Here is a 22,643-nt window from a genome sequence, read left to right as displayed (position 1 = left end):
GTATGCGTACTATCCCTGCGATTTACGAGCTGGGTTTTATCACATGTATTGTTACAGCGACGTAGTTGCACCGCAGATGGTCGGCGACGTTTATGCGCCACTTTTGAGAACGATTGATGTAAAAGGAACGTTCAGTGAAATCGTCACACAGTATTTCAATCCTGCTTACTATTTACCGGTGTCCAAAAACCACATTGAAAACATTCAGGTGGAGATAAAAACGGATCAAAACAAACCGGTAAAATTTTCATACGGCAAGACTATCGCGACTCTCCACTTTAGACCTAGAACTTGAACCCCAGGGTTATATATATTCCAATCGCCCGCGTCCTCATCATTCATTTTCAGGAGGCTGATCAGCTATCCACACACAAAGTGTTCAAGGCTAAGAGAAAAATAGAGAAAAAGAAAATGGCTCGGGTAGGTTTGAGAGAAGATCCTCACCGATTTGTACAATATTATGAGAGTCAAGTAGGGGGGAATTTGCCGGGGTTTTTTCCGGAGCTCTGATATTTTTTAAGAATATCTTTTCTTTGAGAAAAAAGAAAATGGCTCTAGTACATCAGAAATCTCCAGAGTGTACTCTGGCCGAATTGGATTTATTTTCAGCACCTATGACGCAGCTGTCTATCGATGAAAAAACCTACACGGAAATTTCTCCCCTGTCAGCCATCACCGACGGGGGACCCATTGAGTTTTTCATCCCCGGAGACGGGGACCGGTATCTGGATCTGAACGACACTCTGTTGCATCTCCGTGTAAAAATCACCAACGCTAACGGATCGAACCTAGCTAATGACGCAGCGGTGGGTCTTATCAATTATCCTCTAAATGCAATTTTCAGTCAATGCGACGTGACCCTGGGGGATCGACTCATCTCTCAGTCGAGCGCTACCCACCCCTATCGCTGCATGATTGAGACCCTGCTCAACTTTTCACCGGGCACGCTCTCCAGTCAGTTTACCGGGGGTCTTTTTTACAAAGATACCGCCGGGTCAGTGGACTCTATCGTGCTCGTGAACGGTCCAAATAAAGGGTTAACGAGGAGAGCCACGTCCACAGCCCGTTCCAGAGAAGTACACCTGCTCGGGGACATCTTTTTCTGCGAGAGACTATTGCTCAACTCTGTCGATTTGAGAATTAAACTGACGCGAGCCAACGATGCTTTCTGCCTCATGGGGGCGCGTGACTCTGCTTTTAGCCTAAAAGTACTGGGGGCTTCCCTATTTGTTAAAAAAGTAGCCGTGTCCCCTGCAGTCAGGTTAGGTCACGCCGCCGCCTTAATGAAGGGCAACGCTCTCTACCCCCTTTCACGCGTTAATGTGAAAACTTACTCTATTCCGGCAAACTCTAGGGTTTGCAACCAGGAGAATCTGTTTCTGGGTAGCATACCAAAGTACGTGGTTCTGGGTATGGTACACCACGAGGCTTTCACAGGAAGACGAGACCTGTCGCCTTTTAATTTCAGACACTATGACATCGAATACCTGGCTCTCTGTCAGGACGGCCGGCAAGTTCCGGCTAAAGCTTTCCAACCCGATTTTAACAACGGGGTGTCCGTCAGAGAATTCTACAACATGTTCCTGGCTACCGGGAGACATCTCAAAGATTTACCCCTGAGTATCAGCCGTGATGACTTTAATGACGGCTACTCTCTGTTTGTGTTTAATCTCAATCCGAGCGATGACAACGACGCACTGTCTACCGTCTCAAACGGAAACCTCAGGCTGGAGTTGAGATTTAGAACACCCCTGCCGCACACCGCGACCCTTATCGTCTACGCCTGTTACGATTCTATTCTGGAGATCAACGCCAAGAGGCAGGTGCTGGTGGACTATTATTAAAAGATGGACAACGTTCAACTAGAGAACCTTCTGCATAGCCTGCTGGGAGATGTGTTTTGCGGGGTGTGGGCGTCCGATCAACTGCCCATGCTGAATCCCTCTTTTAGAACCCCGGCCTACTTTATCGTCAACACACATCCGGCTCACATGCCGGGGGAGCACTGGTTAGCTTTGACGCTGGAAAATGGTGGCATAGCCACCTTTTTTGATTCTTATGGATTTCCGCCGGACTTTGATCACTACCCTCCGAGCATCTTACAGTTTCTGGAAAAACGTTCTAAAAACATTGAGTACCACGACGTTCAGTTGCAGCACCACATGTCGACGGTCTGCGGACAACATTGCATCTATTACCTCTGTCACCGCGCGTGCGGGCTATCTTTTGATCAAGTACTGTCTTTGTACAATGATGATGTAATAAAGAATGACTTCATGGTGTACGACTATGTGAGGAAATATCAGCGCTGTATTAGAAATAAAATCAATGGTCCCTCCAAGCAGGGGTGTTGTTTTTTGCAATGTTTTAAAGATTTTTAAAGTTTTTGAATGAATGACTGTACGCTCGAAAAAATGTTTAATAAACGCTTTATTGGTAAAAGACAAAACTTTGTGTATTACATTTATTCACGATGAAATGTTAATCCAACGCGGGGGGTCATTTGTTCGTCTTCTAGTTTTTGACGTGAAGAGAAATATTTTATCTTGTTAGCATCTTTTATCCTATTAGCATGTGTTATACTATATGTTTTGTTTTATGTTACAGTTAGTTTAGAAGTTAGGAATACTATATACTCTTTAGTAGGAATACACATAAGCAAGTCAGTTGACCCTTCCTTGACCTGAAGACTGGTCAGACAGTTGGAGCCAGCCAGACGGGAAAGGGTAGATCCCCATCGTAAAACATGACAACGTAGTTTACTGGTGTTGATAAGTTCCTTGGCAGGAATATGACTTCGGACCTGGCCATCTGGAGAAGATAATGGACAAGAAGGACCACACCAACACCAAAGGAGGCTGGAAGAAGAAGATGAGGTCATCCAAGAAGAAGGACTGGATTGGACTGAATTAGCATCAATAATTTACATATATCTTTCTATATGAGACTGGGTCAAGGGATAGTTAGGTGGTCAGACTTCATGCCCTGACAATTGACTTTGTTGTTGCTAGGGTTATGAACTGGCCCAGAGCTCTGTAATATTTGTATCTTGAATTGATTCTGTTTCTTAAATTGATTCTGTTTGCTAAATACATCTGTTTGCTAAATACATCTGTTTGCTAAATACATTTTGAAATTGACATTTGTTTACTTGAAGTCTTCATTTAAAGAACACGCGGATTGGCAGTGACACACGAGAGGTACTGCGATCCAACAATTTGGTGACCCCAACGTGATGAAGACAGAGAAGTCATCTGAGGCAAAGAATTCAACAACGGTCACTTCGGAAGACAACTGACGACAAAGGGATCCCTAATAAAAGGTAAGCAGACACCTGTTTAATCAAAAGTTCTGCACATTGGCAATTTCCAAAAAATTTGTCGTCACTGTCAATTGAAGTGTCCTAGTTATAAATTCCAGATACAAATATAGAAAATATTGAAATGACTGCAGTAGTAACGGTTCGAGTCCGTTAACAATTACGGTTCGAGTCCGTAAATAGAAACGGTTCGAGTCCGTTCGCAATTACGGTTCGAGTCCGTAAATAGAAACGGTTCGAGTCCGTTAGCAATAACGGTTCGAGTCCGTTAGTAATTACGGTTCGAGTCCGTAAATAAGTACGGTTAGAGTAAACCGTAACTAGTACAGTGCTGTATTGCTGTATGCAGTGCACTGTATATGAAAAAGAATTGGGTTGGGGCTCGGAGCGCAGTTGACGGGACGGACACTCCCGACGCCCGAGATTTGTGTTTTTGTGTGGGTTGGAAAAGTGCCAGAGTGAACGTGAATTAAAAGGCTCTTTGTCCTTGGGAATTAACCCCCAGAGTGAAACCGGATCAAAGACGTTTGATCTAGAAGCTTGTTTCACTGAGGCATTGAGTTGACCGTTGGAGTCATTCACATTCAATCTCACTTGGGAGCATAGTTAAAGATGGAACTGGAATGTGGTAAAGCGTGTTGGGATCAGGGACAATGTTCTCCCTACCCTCGGTCTGTGGAAGAACAGTGGAAGTGGACTCTTGATCAGGTGGTGAGTGGCATGAAAGAACAGGACAGGGAAAGAGAATTGGATGCAATAAAAAAGTTGTGGAAGGAAGCTCAGAAGCAGAAGATACTTCCCCCTCCAGAGGTGAAGGTTAATTTAGCTGAAGCACTGTGTAAGTGGGAGTCAGAAATTCACACTATATTACAGGATCATCTTGATAATCCAAAATTAGGTTTTATAGCAGGAAAATCGTGGCAAAAACAGGGTAAGGAGTTGGAAGATAAGCGCCGAAGGATACATGTTGTGGCTGTGACATGTGCAGCGGTGCACAATTGCAGAGCAAGGGGGGTTACACGAGTGCCCAATGAAGAGAAGCCTCCATTAGAAGATCCAAACCAGACACTGACACTTAACACCACTCTTTACCCATCATTACTACTACCTCTTCCCCACCCCCATATCAATTGCCAGTCTTGACTATTAACAGTGGTCACTTAGATGTGGATAGAGATGAAGAAATAGAGGATTTATGTGAGACAGTGGGTGAACTTCGGAGACAGGTTAGAAGGATCAAACAGGGACAGGAAGAGGTTGAAGATAACTTAGGAAAAATTGAATTTAGAGAAGAAGCCCAGGTGGTTCGCCCTAAAATCTCCCAACAAACTATATTTAAAAAACAGGACAGTCAAAAATCTGCGTTAAACGTCTTTAAAACATTTAGCAATCAAACAAAACAAGTGAAAAGAGCTGATCCATCAGGAGGATTTGCCAGGGCTGAGCGCAGGGAGGAGAAGGCAAGATTGATTTATGGCAGTGATAAAGAGGAGAGCGAGAATAAGACAGATACCTACAAAATTCCGGCTACATTTATTGGTGAATTGGAGGTTCAGGAGCCTGTTGAAGCTCAGACAGAACCATATGAATTAGAATCATGGGAAGAGAGTGAGTGTGACTATAGAGGTGAACCGTTGACAGGGGCCATAAATAATGAGGAGGCGGGTCAGATAGGAATACACACGCGCAGTAAGGGGCCTGTTTTAGGAAGGCCGCAGTTCCAGGCCCCTCTGATACAGAAAAGAGGAGGACAGCTACCAGTATATGTTCCATTTGCTATCACAGACATTAATTGTTTGGTGGATAAGATGCCCCCACCCGCAGAGGGAGGCGGCAAGTGGATGTCTACCCTTTTCAGTTTAACACAGAGCATGCAGCTGGCGGTGGGAGACTTTAGAGGAATTTTAGGGAGACAAGTGTCTCTCTGGGATTTGGATAAAGTTGAAGTAGCAGCAGGCATTAAAGGCAGACCTAATGCTGCACGTTTTGGCCCTTGTGCAACCAGGGTTGGTGAAGCTATGAGACAGATATTTCCAGTATCTCCAGGAGCAATGCAGAATTTAAGATTTAAGTGGGAGGAAAGTGAGTCGGCACATGGGTTCCTTACGAGGTGTAAAGAGGAATGGATGTGTGCCACAGGGTGCCATCCTGGCTCAGATAATCTACACATCACTTTGTTCCGTCAGGCAATAATTTTAGGACTTCCACAGTCAGTGAAAGAAGCCATGGAAGGAAATCCTGACCTTCCAGGCAGCACAGCGGAAGTCTGGGAGAGACATCTCTCTCACCACATCAACACATTTAAAGTTAAAGAACAGGGAAAGAAAGAGGGGGTGATGACAGCCCAGGAACAGCTCCTAAAAATGCAGTTAGATGAGGCACGGAAAAAGCTTAATGATAAACGAAAGGAAGAAAACAGATGGTTCAGCAGTTTCCTCGGCAGGTGCAGCCAGATCCGTTAGGTCCGCAGCAAGATTTTGTACCTATAAACCCACATTGGGTGAGTCCTAGGGGAGGCATGCGTGGGAGACGCGGTGGGCAGGGATACAGCTCGATGGGTGGATACTATGGCCGAGATCAGTGTCACGCCTGTAAAGGGTATGGTCATTGGCAAAGGAACTGTCCATATCGCAACTATCCGGATGTACCAGGCGGTGTTCCAACATTCGGACCTGGCCCAAACCCTCCTTTCTTCCCCAGTCTAACAGAGGAAACAGAGGAAGGGGAAGACCTCAATATCGTGCTCCAAATCCTGAGGTTGCTCCACAAGGCCAATTCCCAGCAGGAAACTGGCACTACGATGAGTGGCAGTGATGGGGCCCAGGGGCCCCCGCGGACGAGGCACTGGCAGACCCCCTCGTCCGCATGACGGTGCAGGGAAGAGGACATTCTTTCTTGGTTGACTCAGGAGCCCGCTATTCCACTATCTCATGGAATTTAACACCGGAGCTGATTTCATCTGACACCGTCGAGCTTGTGGGGTTCTCAGGGAGACCGGAGAGACTGCCATTTTCTGTGCCATTAGTGACTCGTTTTGCTGGACAGACTGTGTTGCACCCCTTTGTCATTTCACCACATTGCCCTATCAACCTGTTGGGACGAGATCTCCTGGTGAGGACAGGAGCAGCTATTCTGTGTGGAGACAAAGGTCTGGTGGTGCAATTTCCTAATGGAATGAAATTGAATTGCTGTATTCCACACCAAGGTGTGAAGGGACAGATGCTGATGAGTGTGACACCCTTTCCAGAACAAGGGGTGTGGGCGGACATTTATTGGGGAGAACTTGAGCCTGAGACCTCACCTGGTGTCGGGGTTGTGGCATTGTTTCAGAGCTGGAGGCCCTGGCTGTCGATGCTGAGTCCCTTTGCCCCGCCAGTTGATCCCTATCATGTCACTCTATTTTATGACCGTGAGAATAATGAGGTCTATCAGGATGCGTTTAGAGAAAAGTTACAAGGAAATTTCTGGATGATTACATCACCGTGTTTGTTTGTGGGGCCTGAGGGTGTGGCTGCGCAGGTTGACCTTACTGCTGAACAAAATGAGTGGTATGAGATGGGTGAGGAAGCGTGTCCCCACGTTACCCTTGCCATCCATGCTGAACATCAGGCAAAGGACCTTGGTCCTATGATAAAAAGGTTAATGAGTGTCACAGATTGGAGCTCAACTCAGATTCCTGGCCTGTTATATTCTCCTTCAGAAAAGAGTTACAAGATAATGCATACAACTACTAACTCAGTAATCTTACAACATCGACAGATTCAGAGGTTTCATGGGAGAGAAAAGACTGATCATCCGGACAGTGCACAAATTTTAAATGCACTTCCAGAAACTTTATGGTCCTCTGGCCCGACAGATGTGGGGTTGTGTTCTACTGTTGAGCCAGTGACATTCAGTGTCTCGGATTACAACCCTGTCTGGCAGAGTCAATATAAACACAGACCACCAGCTGAGGAAGGCATTCAGGAAACAATAGAAGGGCTGTTAATTTCTGGGGTTCTTGAGTATTCCACTTCAGCATGGAATACTCCGATTTTGCCAGTTGAGAAGCAGGAAAAAGGGAAATATAGGATGGCTCATGATTTGAGACGTATTAATTCTATTGTGACAACACCCACAGTGCCAGTTCCCAACCCATATACTGCAATATCAGCTTTGTCTCCTTCCCATAAATGGTTCACATGTATTGATCTGGCTAATGCATTTTTTTGTCTCCCACTTCACTCCGCTATGCGTGACATCTTTTCTTTCACGTATAAAGGCAGACAATTACGATATACACGTTTACCACAGGGATTCATTTTATCCCCTGGTATTTTCAATCAGACATTACGGAAGTTGTTGAAGGACCTCACCCTACCAGAAGGGGTGGTCTTGATTCAATATGTTGATGACATTTTATTGGCGGCTACATCAGCTGAGTCTTGTTTGGGCAACACAGGCACTCCTTATGCATTTGTGGGAAAAGGGATTTAAGGTCTCTAGAAAGAAGCTTCAGTGTTGTCGTCGCTCTGTGACGTTCTTAGGTAGGGTGGTTTCTGCTCAGGGTACAGGTGTATCACCAGCTCATAAATCCTCTATCCTTGAACATCCTAAGCCAGAGACTGTAAAGGAAATGTTGTCATTTCTGGGTCTTGCGGGCTATAGTAGACACTTTATCCCTGCATACTCAGAAAAGACTACGCCCCTACGTGCAATGGTGAATGAACAGGGAATGCGTAATTTGACAGCTCGGTTGACATGGACAACTGAGGGAGAGAAAGCATTCATTGCCCTTAAACAGGCACTCACTACAGCTGCACACTTGGCAGTTCCAGATTACAAAGAGCCTTTCTTTTTGGATGTTTCTGAAGGAGAACATACAGTAAATGGTGTTCTCTTTCAGAAAAAAGGGGGTGAAAGGAAAGTATTAATGTATGCAAGTATAATGCTGGACCCCATTGAAAACAGGCAGCCATCGTGTGTAAGGCATGTAGCAGGGGTAGCAAAACTTTTACAAAAAACAGCACATTTAGTGATGGGTCATGCTCTGACAGTTCTTACAACACATAGTGTGGTATCACTGGTCAGCTCAGCAGCATTCACCATGACCTCACTTAGGCAGACTAGGATGGACAAGATTTTAACGGCCCACACATAACATACACACATGAAGGGATCAATATAGCAGATGGCATGGGAGAGGGTGAACCACACAGATGTGAAGAGAAAGTGAAGAAAGATGAAAAAATCAGAATAGATCTTAAGACGGAGCCGTTAAAGGATCCAGATGAAATACTATTCACAGACGGCTGTTGTTTCAGACACCCACAACAAGAGGGTCTGAAAGCTGCCTATGCAATAGTTAGACAGTCAGAAGAAGGCTTTGAGGAAGTGGAAACAGGAAACCTAACAGGTAAAGAGTCAGCACAACTTGCAGAATTGAAGGCAGTTATTAGAGCATTAGAAATATCAAAGGGAAAAAGAGTGACCATCTATACAGATTCAGCATATGTCGTGGGAGCAATTCACTTAGAACTTTGTCAATGGTTGCGGGCAGGTTTTAACACAGCATCAGGATCTCCTATAAAACATGAGGCAGAGATGAGGCAACTGACACAGGCACTTATGGAACCAGCAGAGGTCGCAGTCGTAAAGTGCAAAGGTCACAGCAAAGAGAACTCTCTGGAGGGAAGAGGTAATGAGGCTGCAGATCAGGCAGCAAAGAAGGCAGCAGGTTATAAACCAAGTTATAATTTGTTGTTGGCAGAGAAAACAGTTCATGAAATTCTCCCAAGATACGATAGGGAAAGACTTAGTTGTGATCAAGAAGAAGCTTCTCCACATGAAAAAACAGTTTGGAAGGAAAGGGGGGCTGTGAAAGTTGAAGGAATTTGGCGGAGCCCAGACGGCAGACCTGTTCTCCCGCCCGGTCTGGTAGATGCTGTTCTGGAAGAGGCCCACGGCCTGACACACTGCGGGAAACCACAAATGATGCGGTATCTAACACATTGGTGGCATCCATTTTTGTCAGCCAGTGTAGAAAATTATATTAGAGAATGTTCAATATGCACACACTTTAATGTGAAATCAACAATTCGACCACACGAGGGCAAGTTTCCAGTGGCCCCCATGGCAGGGCAAGAAATAATTACAGATTTCACTGATATGATGGACAGGGTCAATGGGTCCAACAGACGGTAGATCCGCAGGTGTTTCAGAGTCTTGAGATCCGATCGCATCCATCTTGAGGAGTCGGTATTGATTACGCGCTTGTGGGTTACTTATAGAAGACAAAGGGATGTTTAATTCTGAGAGAGTATTTAAAAAATGTGTCCATCCGGGAGGTTCAGAACCCTCTGATTTTTTCTTTTTAAAAGGAAACAAGAGTCGTTTGAATAGATCGATCATGTGAGACCCTTTTACAACGTTGCCCCGGTACACAAATTCCCCTTTTGTATTCCAAACATCGTGACGGTCGGATAATTTCTTTAAGACGTATTTGGCGTTCTTGCGATCTCGCGGTGGGAGGCTCTGCAACACGTCGTCGATGATGCTATCGGACGTCCGTACGTCCGTCCCAGAATCTGCCTCTGCCTCCGTCTTTGTCAGATTCTCTGTCAGATTCTCTGTCTGATCCTGCTTCACAAAGGTCAGATATCTTTGCAGTAACGCGTTATATTTTTAATTTTTTCATGAGAGCTCAGCCCCTGCTCGTTTAAGATGGCTCTCATCCTAGCATCCAAATCGTCCTCCGCGACATCTCTGATGGACTGGGAGGGTCGCGTCAGGCGGTTGAGTTGATGAGGGGTGACGAGAAACATTTTTTGGGCCTTTTTCAAAGTCATTTTCGTATCAATCCTCCGACGAGGTTCCCGATCAAAGGTACCACCGCTGAGAGGAGAGGTAAAAGAAATCCGCCCGTCTGCTTCTTTAGAACCTGTTGCTTCCTCTTTAAACTGGTTCTTTTATCAGCCAACAGTTTGATATTTTTTTCTGTCTCTTCAGTTTTTTAAATTGAGAAGGAGTCAGGGGGACGTTTCCTTTTAGAAGATTTAAAGAAATCTCACACAGTGTCTGGATAAAATCCGGGGAGCTGTGAATAAGAATGTCTCTACGTTTCTTGGGTGTGGCACGGTACAGGGCCTTCAGCAGGGGTGCGTTTCTTTTTATACGCGCTGACATGATGATCTACGTCGACGCTCTGGGGATGTAAACGGCCGCTTGCTGGTGAGGAAGTACACCCGTCCTCAGTCTGTACGGATCTGGGCAGACGGGGGTGAGATCCACTATTAAATACCCGTGAGGGTCTTTTGTGGCGTCTTCAAAACTCTCCAAGAAAAATGTCTTTTGTGATGGAAAAATCTGATGAGCCAATATATTCATTTGTAGTTTATCCCGTGGGTTTTTAAACATGACCAAATAATTGCTGTTCAAACTGATGGTCCGACTGTGTTTACCCTGGTGAAACACGTTTTGAGTCAACATCATAACACTCATGTTTCTGTGGTGGCGATACTGTGTAAAAATCTTTACCACTTCAGGATGGTCAGAGGCTTGAAAAATAACATCGTCCAAAATAATCAAATGCTTTTGATCAGGAGGAAACAGTGTTTCATCTTCAAAAGAATCAGGCAGACCTTTGACAAATTTAATGTTTTTAATCATCTTTTGCAGTTCAGTGTACATAGGTTGAAAAGAGGTATAAATCCACACGATATTGTCAGGTACAACATTTATTACACGGTCACAGTTTTCCAATACATTTTTTACAAAATAGGTCTTTCCACACCCGCTCGGACCCACGATTAAACAAGAAAAAGGAAAGATAAACCTAGGATCAAATTCAATTTCCTGCATTTCTAATACCCGAAAGGCAGAGTTGTTCCGTCAGCAAAGAGTCGTCTTTTGTCATACACCACCCTAAATTTTTTATCAAATGACACATTTCTCAATGCAAAACCCTTTTTATCACGTCTGATGCTGTGTTGACGGATCTCGATCGTGTTTCCCTCTTGTTTATTACTCAGGTAACCCTCCACCAGCTCTCTGACACTGTCAAAGCTCACACGCTCACAACATTCCCGGGTCTGAGTGATACCTTTCACACGCATGACGACTTTCTTTTTATTTCGTGTTTGGTACGCGTAACTCTTGGGACCCGCCGCTGCAAACTCTTGAATGCTGTCACCATCCAGTTCATCCGTCAGGTCACCTAAATAGTTACCCAGCTCTAGAGGTTTCTCACCCTCTTTGACCAGATAGATTAAACTATCTGTGTCGATGTAAAACACTCTGTCTTGTAGTTTTTCCAGATAACTGTACAGCTTCAGTCGTGCGTGTGCTGTGGTGAATGCTGCAATAAAAACATTACTCTGTTTACCTGGGGGTTGAACGTACCTGTCGGTGTATTTCCACCTGATGAGAGCTCTGTTGCTGTGGAGAACGGAAAAGTATTCGACTTTGTATTTACCTGAAAACATGTAACTAAAGAATTCTTTAGGATCTGAGACAATGGTGGTTTTAAACAAATTATCTCTCTGTGCAAACTTTCCCCACAAACTGTTGACACAATTTAGCAACCTGTCTTTTCACAGGATTGGTCTCGATTTTGCCAGCATCTAAAAGAATGCCCTGATGCTCCTGATAGTCCCTGATGTATTTTTTCCTGCTCTCTCGGTCCGTCGCCTCAGCGGGGTAACCCGAGGCTTCCTGCTTTCCTTTCAAAAAGGTGTGTATGTAGTCGGTAAACACAGTGTCGCTGCTCTTGTCAAAGTGCCAGACTTCTGTAATTTTACCCACCCTGTACCCCACCTCCAGAGCTTTGATGAATTCAACGGTGACCCAGACCCCCGTCAGAGCTCTGCCCTCATCGTCGTGTTCGCAGGGGCCACCCTCATTGTTAGTTTCGGCACAGGTGCGACACAGTGTAAAGAGTAATTTACCTCCCTCACTTTTGTGCGGTAACACGGGGAATAAAAGACCTCGAGGAGGATACACAGTGGCTCTGATGAAGCCGTAGTAGCTGCGTGGGTCCTCGAAATCTTTGTAGATGATCACGGGGTGACCTAAGGGGTAAGAGCAAGTACTGTTGACAAACGGGTACAGTGAGGTGACATCAACATAGTGGATGGTTTCATCGGGCGCTGCCGGGTGTCGCAGTTTTTAAAGCGCTCGTTCTACCTCCGAAAAGTGCTTTTCGGCGGGTTGAGAGGCTCAGGAGCGTTAAAGCAACGGAGAAATTCTTTAACCTCCGTGCATGTTGTTTTCATCTGGTTCCACGTGTGTTCTCTCATGACTACAACACGAACCCCATGTGTGGTCTGTAGCTCACTCACCCTCTTCTCACTTTTGTAGTGCAGTTCACCAAAGGTGACGCCTCTCATATCGCACTGTACTGTGGGATCAAAGCAACTGGGACAGCCGTGGTAAAAACATCCATGAAATTCCCAGACATGTTTTACACACCGTCAATCTCAGCATATCCGTCTACGAAAAATGCACCAATCTGTTTTTCACCCATGTTTAGAGCATGCTGTATAAAGATTTTTTCTTTGTGCATCAACCATTCTAACCATTGAACCGATGCGCTAGAGAATCTTTTGCTCTGATTCAAATAGTTGTGAGGGCAGGGGATAGCCAGAGTGTTAGGAGTCAGATAATTGGTGCGAAACACCTTCATACAGGCTCCGGCTATGGTGATAGAACCAAAAGGGTCTACCCCCGTCTCACTAGGAACTGATCTCTAAATTTAAGACTGCCCTGGGTGAGAATGTCAACATCATTTTTGCAGTACAGCGAGGCCTCCTTTTTGAAGTCAAAGGTACCTCGGCTGACCTCGTTGTACCACGGGTCAAATTCTTCCCGTTCGCGCACCGTCATGTGATCTACGCCGTAGTCGGACGGAACGGGATAGGGCCCCACGTAATTGAGGTGAATTTCTGAGCTAAATTTGTGTGGGAAATACCCCTTGGTCTTGTCAGTGAATCCTAAGGCTTTGGGCATAGCGCTGAGACGCATGGGGAGAAATGACAGGGAATCTATGAATTTGAGACCATAATGGGATTCCTCAAAACTGAGGATTTTACTCCCGTTCATCAGAATCTGTTGTGGCGTCACATCCAGTTCCAACATACCTTTTAACACCAGATAACTGTCAAACCCCTTGGCATTATGGGCTATAAAGATGTTCTGTTTGTATAGTGGCTTCCTGAAATGCAAAATAAACATTTTAGCACAGTCAAGACCATAAAACGCCTTCTCTTCACCTTTGGATGTTTTTGTATGCACTAAAAAAAAACATGCTCTCCATTTTGACCCACCACCTCCAACTGTATTAAATCATTGCGACTACTATGTCGTCTGGCAACATCCACCAATTCGCTGATAACCCCTGTTACATCTCGATAGAATGTTGCAATGTCAGGCACATTTCCCCGAGTGGGAATGTTAAAGGAGCGTCTTGTTCTCCATGTGTTAAAATCATTAAAAAACCTCTCACCCCCCGCTCAGGAGAGAGATCGGATGGATTTTCTCCTAGCCCTCCTCCCCCTTGCTGAGGAGAAAGTTTAGGAGGGGCCATGTGTGTAAGGGGTGAGGGGCTGCTCTCTGACCCCCCTTCTCCTGGCCTCTCATCCTGTTCAGGAGGGGGGTTAGGAAGAGCCGATTGTGTCTCTGCTGAATCCGTCTCTGATCTGATTGTTACCGCGTGTAAGACATGATCACTTTGCGTGTGGAGAGCTGATGAAGGAGAATGATTTTCAAACTCTACTGCATTAACTGCATTAAGGTTTTCGAGGGCATCATTTATGATTGTAAGGTGTCAAGTTCTAGGACGTTTTCATTTTGCTCTGCTGCGTTAGGGCTTTCGGGAGCATCAATTATCGCTCTGTAAATTGTAAATTTATTGGAATGGAGATTGGAATTTCACTTAATTGATCAACAGCTATTTGTAAAGCATTCGGTACTTGATTAAAATATTCAACATTGAAATCCTCATCCATATCTTAAACAAAAGACAGAAAAAGGAAAAAAAAATTACAGCTTTTTCAACACTGTTTTAGTACACCTTTGGTTACAATTGGAGGAAACAATATACCGTATGACATTATTGAAAATCTCAGCACTACCATGTCTTGGGGTGTTGGGAATGAATGTAGCAGCCTGTATCCCCCTCCACCCTGTCGAAGGACGGTTGACGAACGCTCTCGTGGTGCTTGTGCTGTTGTTGGGGATGATCGTTGCCCCCCGTATCCCCCTCCACCCTGTCGAAGGACGGTTCAGGAACGCTCTCGTTTAATCTCAACCCTGAATCTGTAATTAGATGAGAGATGAGTTATTATTTTTTTTATATATTATTATTATTATTAGTCAAGAAGATATAGTATAAAATATACCATCAAACAATTTTGTCTCATAATGTGAGAGGGGTTTACTGTGGCATGTTCTGTAAAACACAACAATTTTACGCCCCAGAATATTTTCAAATTTACCAATGTCACTGAAAGTGACGGGGTCTCATCATTTAAACCAGCCTGATGCTGCAACTTCCTCGCAATATCAAGGCATTCTCTTTCAGTAAGTTTCGGGTAGATAACGTGAGCTAGACTGATGGCGAAGCAAAGCTGGTTGTCTCTGTTGTCTACGATAAATAAGTGACGTCTTTTTTTGTCAATGATTTCACAGTCTAGAGTTTTCTCCATCTTACGTTTGGCACCTCCTCCTGGGTTCTGCACCACGTGAAGGATGAATTCTATATTCTCATCCGATGAAATGATACCGTTTGACTGCACAATCCGATCTAGCATTCCATTAAAAGCCGGTAGAATATTTTCACCTTGTTCATCCACAGCAACTGTAACATGATTGTGTACGTTTTCACCCCACCACCTCCAACTGTATTAAATCATTGCGACTACTATGTCGTCTGGCAACATCCACCAATTCGCTGATAACCCCTGTTACATCTCGATAGAATGTTGCAATGTCAGGCACATTTCCCCGAGTGGGAATGTTAAAGGAGCGTCTTGTTCTCCATGTGTTAAAATCATTAAAAAACCTCTCACCCCGCTCAGGAGAGAGATCGGATGGATTTTCTCCTAGCCCTCCTCCCCCTTGCTGAGGAGAAAGTTTAGGAGGGGCCATGTGTGTAAGGGGTGAGGGGCTGCTCTCTGACCCCCCTTCTCCTGGCCTCTCATCCTGTTCAGGAGGGGGTTAGGAAGAGCCGATTGTGTCTCTGCTGAATCCGTCTCTGATCTGATTGTTACCGCGTGTAAGACATGATCACTTTGCGTGTGGAGAGCTGATGAAGGAGAATGATTTTCAAACTCTACTGCATTAACTGCATTAAGGTTTTCGAGGGCATCATTTATGAGTTGTAAGGTGTCAAGTTCTAGGACGTTTTCATTTTGCTCTGCTGCGTTAGGGCTTTCGGGAGCATCAATTATCGCTTCTGTAAATTTAAATTATTGGAATGGAGATTGGAATTTCACTTAATTGATCAACAGCTATTTGTAAAGCATTCGGTACTTGATTAAAATATTCAACATTGAAATCCTCATCCATATCTTAAAAAGACAGAAAAAGGAAAAAAAAATTACAGCTTTTTCAACACTGTTTTAGTACACCTTTGGTTACAATTGGAGGAAACATATACCGTATGACATTATTGAAAATCTCCAGCACTACCATGTCTCTTGGGGGTGTTGGGATGAATGTAGCAGCCTGTATCCCCCTCCACCCTGTCGAAGGACGTTGACGAACGCTCTCGTGGTGCTTGTGCTGTTGTTGGGGATGATCGTTGCCCCCCGTATCCCCCTCCACCCTGTCGAAGGACGGTTCAGGAACGCTTCTCGTTTAATCTCAACCCTGAATCTGTAATTAGATGAGAGATGAGTTATTATTTTTTTATATATTATTATTATTATTAGTCAAGAAGATATAGTATAAAATATACCATCAAAACATCTCCTGACAATGTTAGACTTGTGTCTCTGGTTCCTACGTCTCCTTATCGGCCTCGCAGGTTCGAAAGGATCTGGTGAAAGGGAGAGTGGAGCTGCCGTGGGTGCCGCTGTAAGTACAGGGGTCAGAGTGGTACACGCTTGCCGTATTCTACGTCTCCTCGCAGGGCAGAAGGTTCACGGGAGGGTGGAAGGCCGTGGGAGTCACAGTGCTCAGAGAGGCGCACGTTTGAAGGTTCTGTTTTGATGGTTCTGTTTAGACAGAGGGAAAATCGTTAAAATACAAATCATCAAAACGGCACATATTTTGTATATACTTCTAATCACAGATAAATATATTACCTTGTACAGTCGACTTCGTCTCCTCCGGCTGTCTCACACGTCTTTCTGGAGAGTTTGTTCATCTGCTTACTTGAGTCAGTCCCATGTTGAAGTGCCGAGGTTTCCCTCTCAATCTCAATTTCACCAATTTCAGTACACAGCAATTTGTCCCCTGCACGGGGAGTGGGGTTTCAGAACAGCACAGCACTCTTTTACTGCTTTTTCAGTTTCTTGGTTGTCTTCGGATACCAATCTTTCAGCCCTGGCTAACAGATCTGAAAAATGTATCATAAAAAGTTATATTTCAGCAATCTATGAACAACTGAGCTGTTCATAAAAAAACAAACAAAAAAAACAAAAAAAAAAAAACTGAGTTAATCATTTAAAAGAAACTATACCAACGTCTGTTTGCGTGAGGGTTATTCCTTCAAACTCATCGGCGCTGACTTTAAAGATACAGAAAATTACACTTAAAAATCTAGAATAAAAATAGAACAACTTTCAGGTTAAAATGATCACGGATTGCTTACCAGGATAAATTGGCATATGGTTAACCTCTACTGTAACTTCTAAAACACAGTTATTCGTAAATAGTAGTTAATCATTAATAGTTCATTCATTAATAGTTTTCTAAAACTATTTAGAAAACTACAGAGAAAAAGTTTGGGAAGAATTTGAGGCTTACCGGTAGTCATCTTTGCAGCCATCTTTGTTTGTTACACGCGCTCGCAGACGGTGAAGCTTCCGATGAAGTTCTGGAGGACTGAGCTAATGACTGTGAGATGATCATGTATATATTCGCTTTACAATGCTTGGCGAGAAGAAAAAAAAAAAAAAAAAAGTTGATTGGCGCCGAAAAGTCTGATATTGACGATTGCCCTGGTGGACCAACTGGTGGTGATGTAACTCCCATGGGGATACCTCCCTACACGGGAACTCTACCAAACAACAGGTTCAGGCGATATAACTCATGTTAAGAATGTTTTTCTCCAGGAGGGCCTCCAGGTCTCCACGGGATTTAAGCTTCTTCAGTTACACACCTCGGACACCGGAAGACAACGTAGGCCCCTAAATTTCTTACTTGAGGCCACCAACTCTTTTCTCTTTCTTCTGAACCACAGTGTTAGGGTTCTAACAGTCTAACTTTCTCCAATGTTTTCTCTTCTCTAGTTTTCACAAATGTTTCACAAAATGTTTGTTCTGTGGAAGGTTTCTGTTCTGTGTTGTTTCTTTCTTCACAGCCTTCTTCAGTCACACACACCATTCTCGGTTTGATCAGTTTCAACACACCCCAGTCATTGGAAGACATCGTAGCCGACAACATAGGCCCCTCACTGGAAGATTCTTCCCGCTGATAGAGAATCAGCTCCCCCGTCTTGTAACGGAACACATACCCAAAACTCCCTGTTTGACTATAAGGCTCCAAAGACCATTCTTGCTGCAAAGGCTCAGAAGGTGACGCCTGAGAACGCTGTACAAACACCGTGGATTTTTCAACTACTTTTCCACACAATTCTCTTATAACGGTCACAGCCGTCTCACCAATCACGGATGTAGAACTACTCATGTTGTCCACAGATGGCTATGCCAGGACTATGGCAAAACTGTTTTGTAACTGTTTTGTAACTGTTGCCCTTATTAAAAAAGGCGGGAAAGGCGGGAAAGGAGGTGTGGGGGGGGGGGGGGGGGGGAACAGATGTGGGCGGGTTCAGGGAAAGGTCAACCTGTCACTTTGACAAGAAGTACCCCATTTCTTCTCTCTCCTGGGAAATATCGTTGACAAATGCACATTTTATGCTCAACATTGATGTGTTAAAAGCAGATTAAGAGTTGAGAGCATCACAGCATCTCCAAAACCGCAGCTGCTGTGGGGTATTCCTGCAATGGTCAGTATCTATCAAAAGATTCATGGAAAAAACTGTGAATACAGAGTGCATCCCAATTTGTTGCATCTACATGCATCAACGGGCAGTTAATTATCAGAACTGGAGCAGGGATTTTGGAGTTGTGCTCCCCAAACCTTTCATGCTGTATTTTTGTGCTGTGGTAGGGCACACAATCCTGGGCCACAATCCTGGGGAACACCAGGGGAGCATCTCCGGCACCAGGCTGTCAGAGATAATCAGATGCTTTGGACAATGACACCTTTGGTCCCTTCATCAATGTGGATGCTATTTTAACCACCTACAACTGCCACTGGTTGCAGACCTTGTATAAGCAGCACGTCTTAAGGAATTAATGGGGACCATACTTCTACTCTCTCGGCAGCAAAAGAGGAGCAAAACAGAATGAGACAGGTGTTCTGAATGGTGTGTGCCATTGCTATCTGATATTATATTTCACTATAATGATTATAAAATACAATTATCCAGTAGATGTTTTTAAACTATAAGCATGACTGTGCTACCAAGGACACAAAATAATTAGACACAAAATAAACCACAATCAACCAAGATGGTTGTGTTTATTTTTTAACTTTTTCTTAAAGCTTTAGACTGTAACAAAAGAACCTTGATTCTGTATTTTTGTGTAAATGTTAGTGTAAATACGTACGTAAACATTTAGTCTGGTACAAAAGGGAAAAAATGCACTCCACGGGCTGCATGGGCTCCACTTTGCCCCAAAATGACTGCCTGTGGACTGGACACTCCCACACCACACACTCTGTAGGTTGTGCAACTGATACACCTCAGACTCAGATGACTTGTGTTGAAGCCAAGTTTATTGATACCAGAAGTGGTACCAACACAGCAGCAGTTTACATATGCAGAGCAGCACCAATTCTGGAAACCCAGTCCAGTTGACAGAGAAAACTACCTTGGATACAATGACCTGGATGATTGAGAATCTACACAGACAGCACCAATTCTAAATGTTTCTACTGAAAGGTCCTGTATATAGGATCTCAGATTGGCAGAAGGTCACTTGCTGGCTGTATTGGGCACCAGCCAGTGTGTCTTTAGCTAACAATGAATGCTAACCTTGGATACAACAGAAAAAGCTAACTTTGTTTGTCGTTTCAGCACTGTTTTGGTTATGGAAAGGATGGAAAATAAAATATAGTCATCGAGAGCTCTGACGCGATTTCAGGACTATAAATGAGAGTAAATGTCAGTTTACGGTGACACTCTCAATTGGTGAGAAAAACTGTTTGTGAAAACGTGACTAATTTTTCCTCATTCACTCCTCGTGGGCTTCTTCATCATATACAGAAGCATGACATAACTCTTGATTTCCAAATAAAACTAAAATCAAGGACTGTTTTTAGAAAAAAAAACAATGTTATGTTTTGTTAATGCTATATATTCCCCTGATTTTTTTATAATGACCTAATGGACCACCTGGTTATTCCACTTTCTTAGCAGAATTTTCTGATTTATCATCCATTGTAGTGACTTACAAGGAAGACGGGGGAGAGACATTCATGATTGGTGCACATTTAAAAGCCATAGGTTGATACATTGGTTCTTATAGCATCGCTGTCACCTTGAAGAGTTTGTATGTTTGGACTTCATTTGGAAAGTAAATGGTTTAGGTATACCCTCCACATGTGTCCCCTTCGCTTCTTTAGTTATCTCCCCATTTGGTGATCTCAAGGAAGTAGCCACAATGTTCAGATGGTGTGGCCACTGAGATGTGCTAAAATGCCAAAGAAGCTTAACTGCCTGTTGTTTCTCAGTGGTCTTGGGGACAGAAAAATGTCAGAATTAATGCAGCGAATCCTGGCTGTCCCAGGCTCTTTTCTTTTTACACATCTTCCTGTGGAAGCTCCCTGCACGTTGCAAGGCCCAGACCAGTTCCCCACTCTTGTCCTCTTGACACTGTTGTGCATTGGTTAAGGAGCCATACAGGCATTTCCAGGTAACCCAGCTGCAGTTTGGTCAAGTGCTGCTGCCCACTCAAACCATTTCAACCCTACAGCTGTCTTCATAGGGCTATGGCCACCACTGCAGCTGTGACTAACCTCTGCCAGCATGATGATGAACTATGTTGTAACCATGCTTGGTCTGGAGCTGAGATCAAGCAGTAAGCTATGTATTTTATGGGTCCAGGGAAATGTCCAGGCCAGCACTTATTATCTGCGGTGGGCAGTTACTGGTTAATTTAGGCATGTGGCTCCAGGATCCTTTCAGCACAGGAGGTGGACACCATGGCTGGCAGACACAGCCCCCAGATGGACATAAGCATACAGATGTCCACAGCTGTAGTAGCACAGTTCCATGCGAAGGTGGAACTTGTCTTTGCAGCTTTCAATGTAATTATTTTGCATGAAAATCCATCCAAATACTGATACAGATGTCATATGGCTTTAAGTTATCGTAAGAATCGTCATGAGATGAGAGATGTGAGAGAAACAGTACACAAAACCTGAACTCCATAACAAACTAAGCCTAAATACACTGCTCAAAAAAATTAGAGGAACACTTCGAAAACACATCAGATCTAAAGAGGGGGAAAAATGATCTTGAATAACTTTCCTGATAAAAAGTATTAGAAACAAAATGATGTATTAGTAACAAAATGATGCCACATAATTTGATAGAAATGAAAATGATCACCCTATAGAGGGGGGAAATTAAGGACACTCCAAAAATGAAAATGAAAAACTGTTGCAGCAGACTGGTCCATTTTGCCAAAATGACATTGGAGCAACTCAAAATGACTCTCAGTAGTTTGTGTGGCCCTCACGTGCTTGTACGCATGCCTGACAATGTCGAGGTATGCTCCTAATGAGACCACGAATGGTGTCCTCAATCTCAATCTTTAATCTCAATCTTTATTTATATACCGTCTTTTACAATCAAAATTGTTTCAAGGCGCTTTCCAGAATCCCAGGGCCTAACCCCAAACAAGCAACAATGGCAAGAAAAAACTCCCCTTTAACAGGAAGAAACCTTGAGCAGGACCAGGCTCATGTAGGGGGACCCTCCTGCTGATGGCCGGCTGGGTAGAGAGAGAGGAGAAGGGGGAGGACAAGTAGAGGGTAGAATAGGTAGGAGAGGAGAGGAGAGGAGAGGAGAGGAGAGGAGAGGAGAGGAGAGGCAAAGAGTACAGTACAGAAACACATACAGCGGGTCAGCGGGGCCGGAGGTCATCACGCAGCTCCAAAAGCGGCAATACCTGTAAATGAATACAGAAGGGGGTGGGGGGAGCAGAAAAACTACATATGATTCAGCATAACTAGTCTACTTGACGAGGAGAGGAGAGGAGGAGAGGAGAGGAGAGGAGAGGAGACCATGACCCAGTGGGGTGACAGAGGCCTGATCATGTTTCTGGACCCCGGCAGCCTTGGCCTATAACAGCATAGCTAAGATGTTAACCTAATAATTGGACGACCCCCTAAGTATGATAATTTGTCTGTCTATGGTAGTAACTGCAACTACAGAATTAGTGACAATAAGCTTTTTCAAAGAGGAAGGTTTTAAGCCTAATTTTAAAAGTAGAGATGGAGTCAGCCTCCTGTACCTGGACAGGGAGCTGGTTCCACAGCAGGGGGGCCTGGTAGCTAAATGCCCAGCCCCCATTCTACCCATAGAGACTCTGGGGACCACAAGTAGACCAGCATTGTGAGAGCAGAGCGGTCTATTGGGCTGATAAGGTGTCACTAGCTCCTCCAGGTAGGATGGAGGTAGGCCTCTGAGGACCTTGTAGGTCAGAAGAAGAATTAAAAAAATTATTCTAACTTTAACGGGCAGCCAATGAAGAGACGCCAGTACAGGAGTTATGTGATCTCTTTTGTCAATACCTGTCAGAACTCTAGCTGCAGCATTTTGGATCAGCTGGAGGCTTCTAAAAGAGTTGTTTGGACACCCTGATAATAAAGAATTAGACTAAAAATAGTCCAGCCTGGAAGTAACAAATGCATGGACTAACTTTTCAGCATCATGATGCGTCAGTAGTTTCCTGATCTTTGCAATGTTCCTCAGGTGAAAAAAGGCACTTCTAGAGACCTTATTTTAATATGTGAGTTGAAGGACAGATTTTGATGAAAAGTTACTCCACGATCCCTCACAGAGAGAATAGATGCTAATGAAATACCATCTAGAGTGATCATGTGATCT

General features: G+C 44.1%; 1 protein-coding gene and 1 long non-coding RNA gene across 2 annotated transcripts in view; one reads left to right on the top strand and one right to left on the bottom strand.

The window, feature by feature from the left end:
- The window catches only part of LOC130528417 (inactive N-acetylated-alpha-linked acidic dipeptidase-like protein 2), a 54,740-nt gene that overhangs the window by 4,425 nt on the left and 27,672 nt on the right, over nt 1–22,643 (top strand). The window lies entirely within an intron of this gene.
- Nucleotides 2,528–4,409, bottom strand: LOC130528418 (uncharacterized). The gene is made up of 2 exons (XR_008951288.1): nt 3,152–4,409; nt 2,528–2,858 (listed from the first exon to the last, which is right to left on the bottom strand). It is a non-coding gene; the product is annotated as an uncharacterized LOC130528418 (long non-coding RNA).

The sequence above is a fragment of the Takifugu flavidus genome, chromosome 7, assembly GCF_003711565.1.
Source record: "Takifugu flavidus isolate HTHZ2018 chromosome 7, ASM371156v2, whole genome shotgun sequence".
Classification (NCBI taxonomy): Eukaryota; Metazoa; Chordata; class Actinopteri; order Tetraodontiformes; family Tetraodontidae; genus Takifugu; species Takifugu flavidus.
Note: the sequence above shows the minus strand (reverse complement) of the source record. Positions and strands in the feature narration are given on the sequence as shown.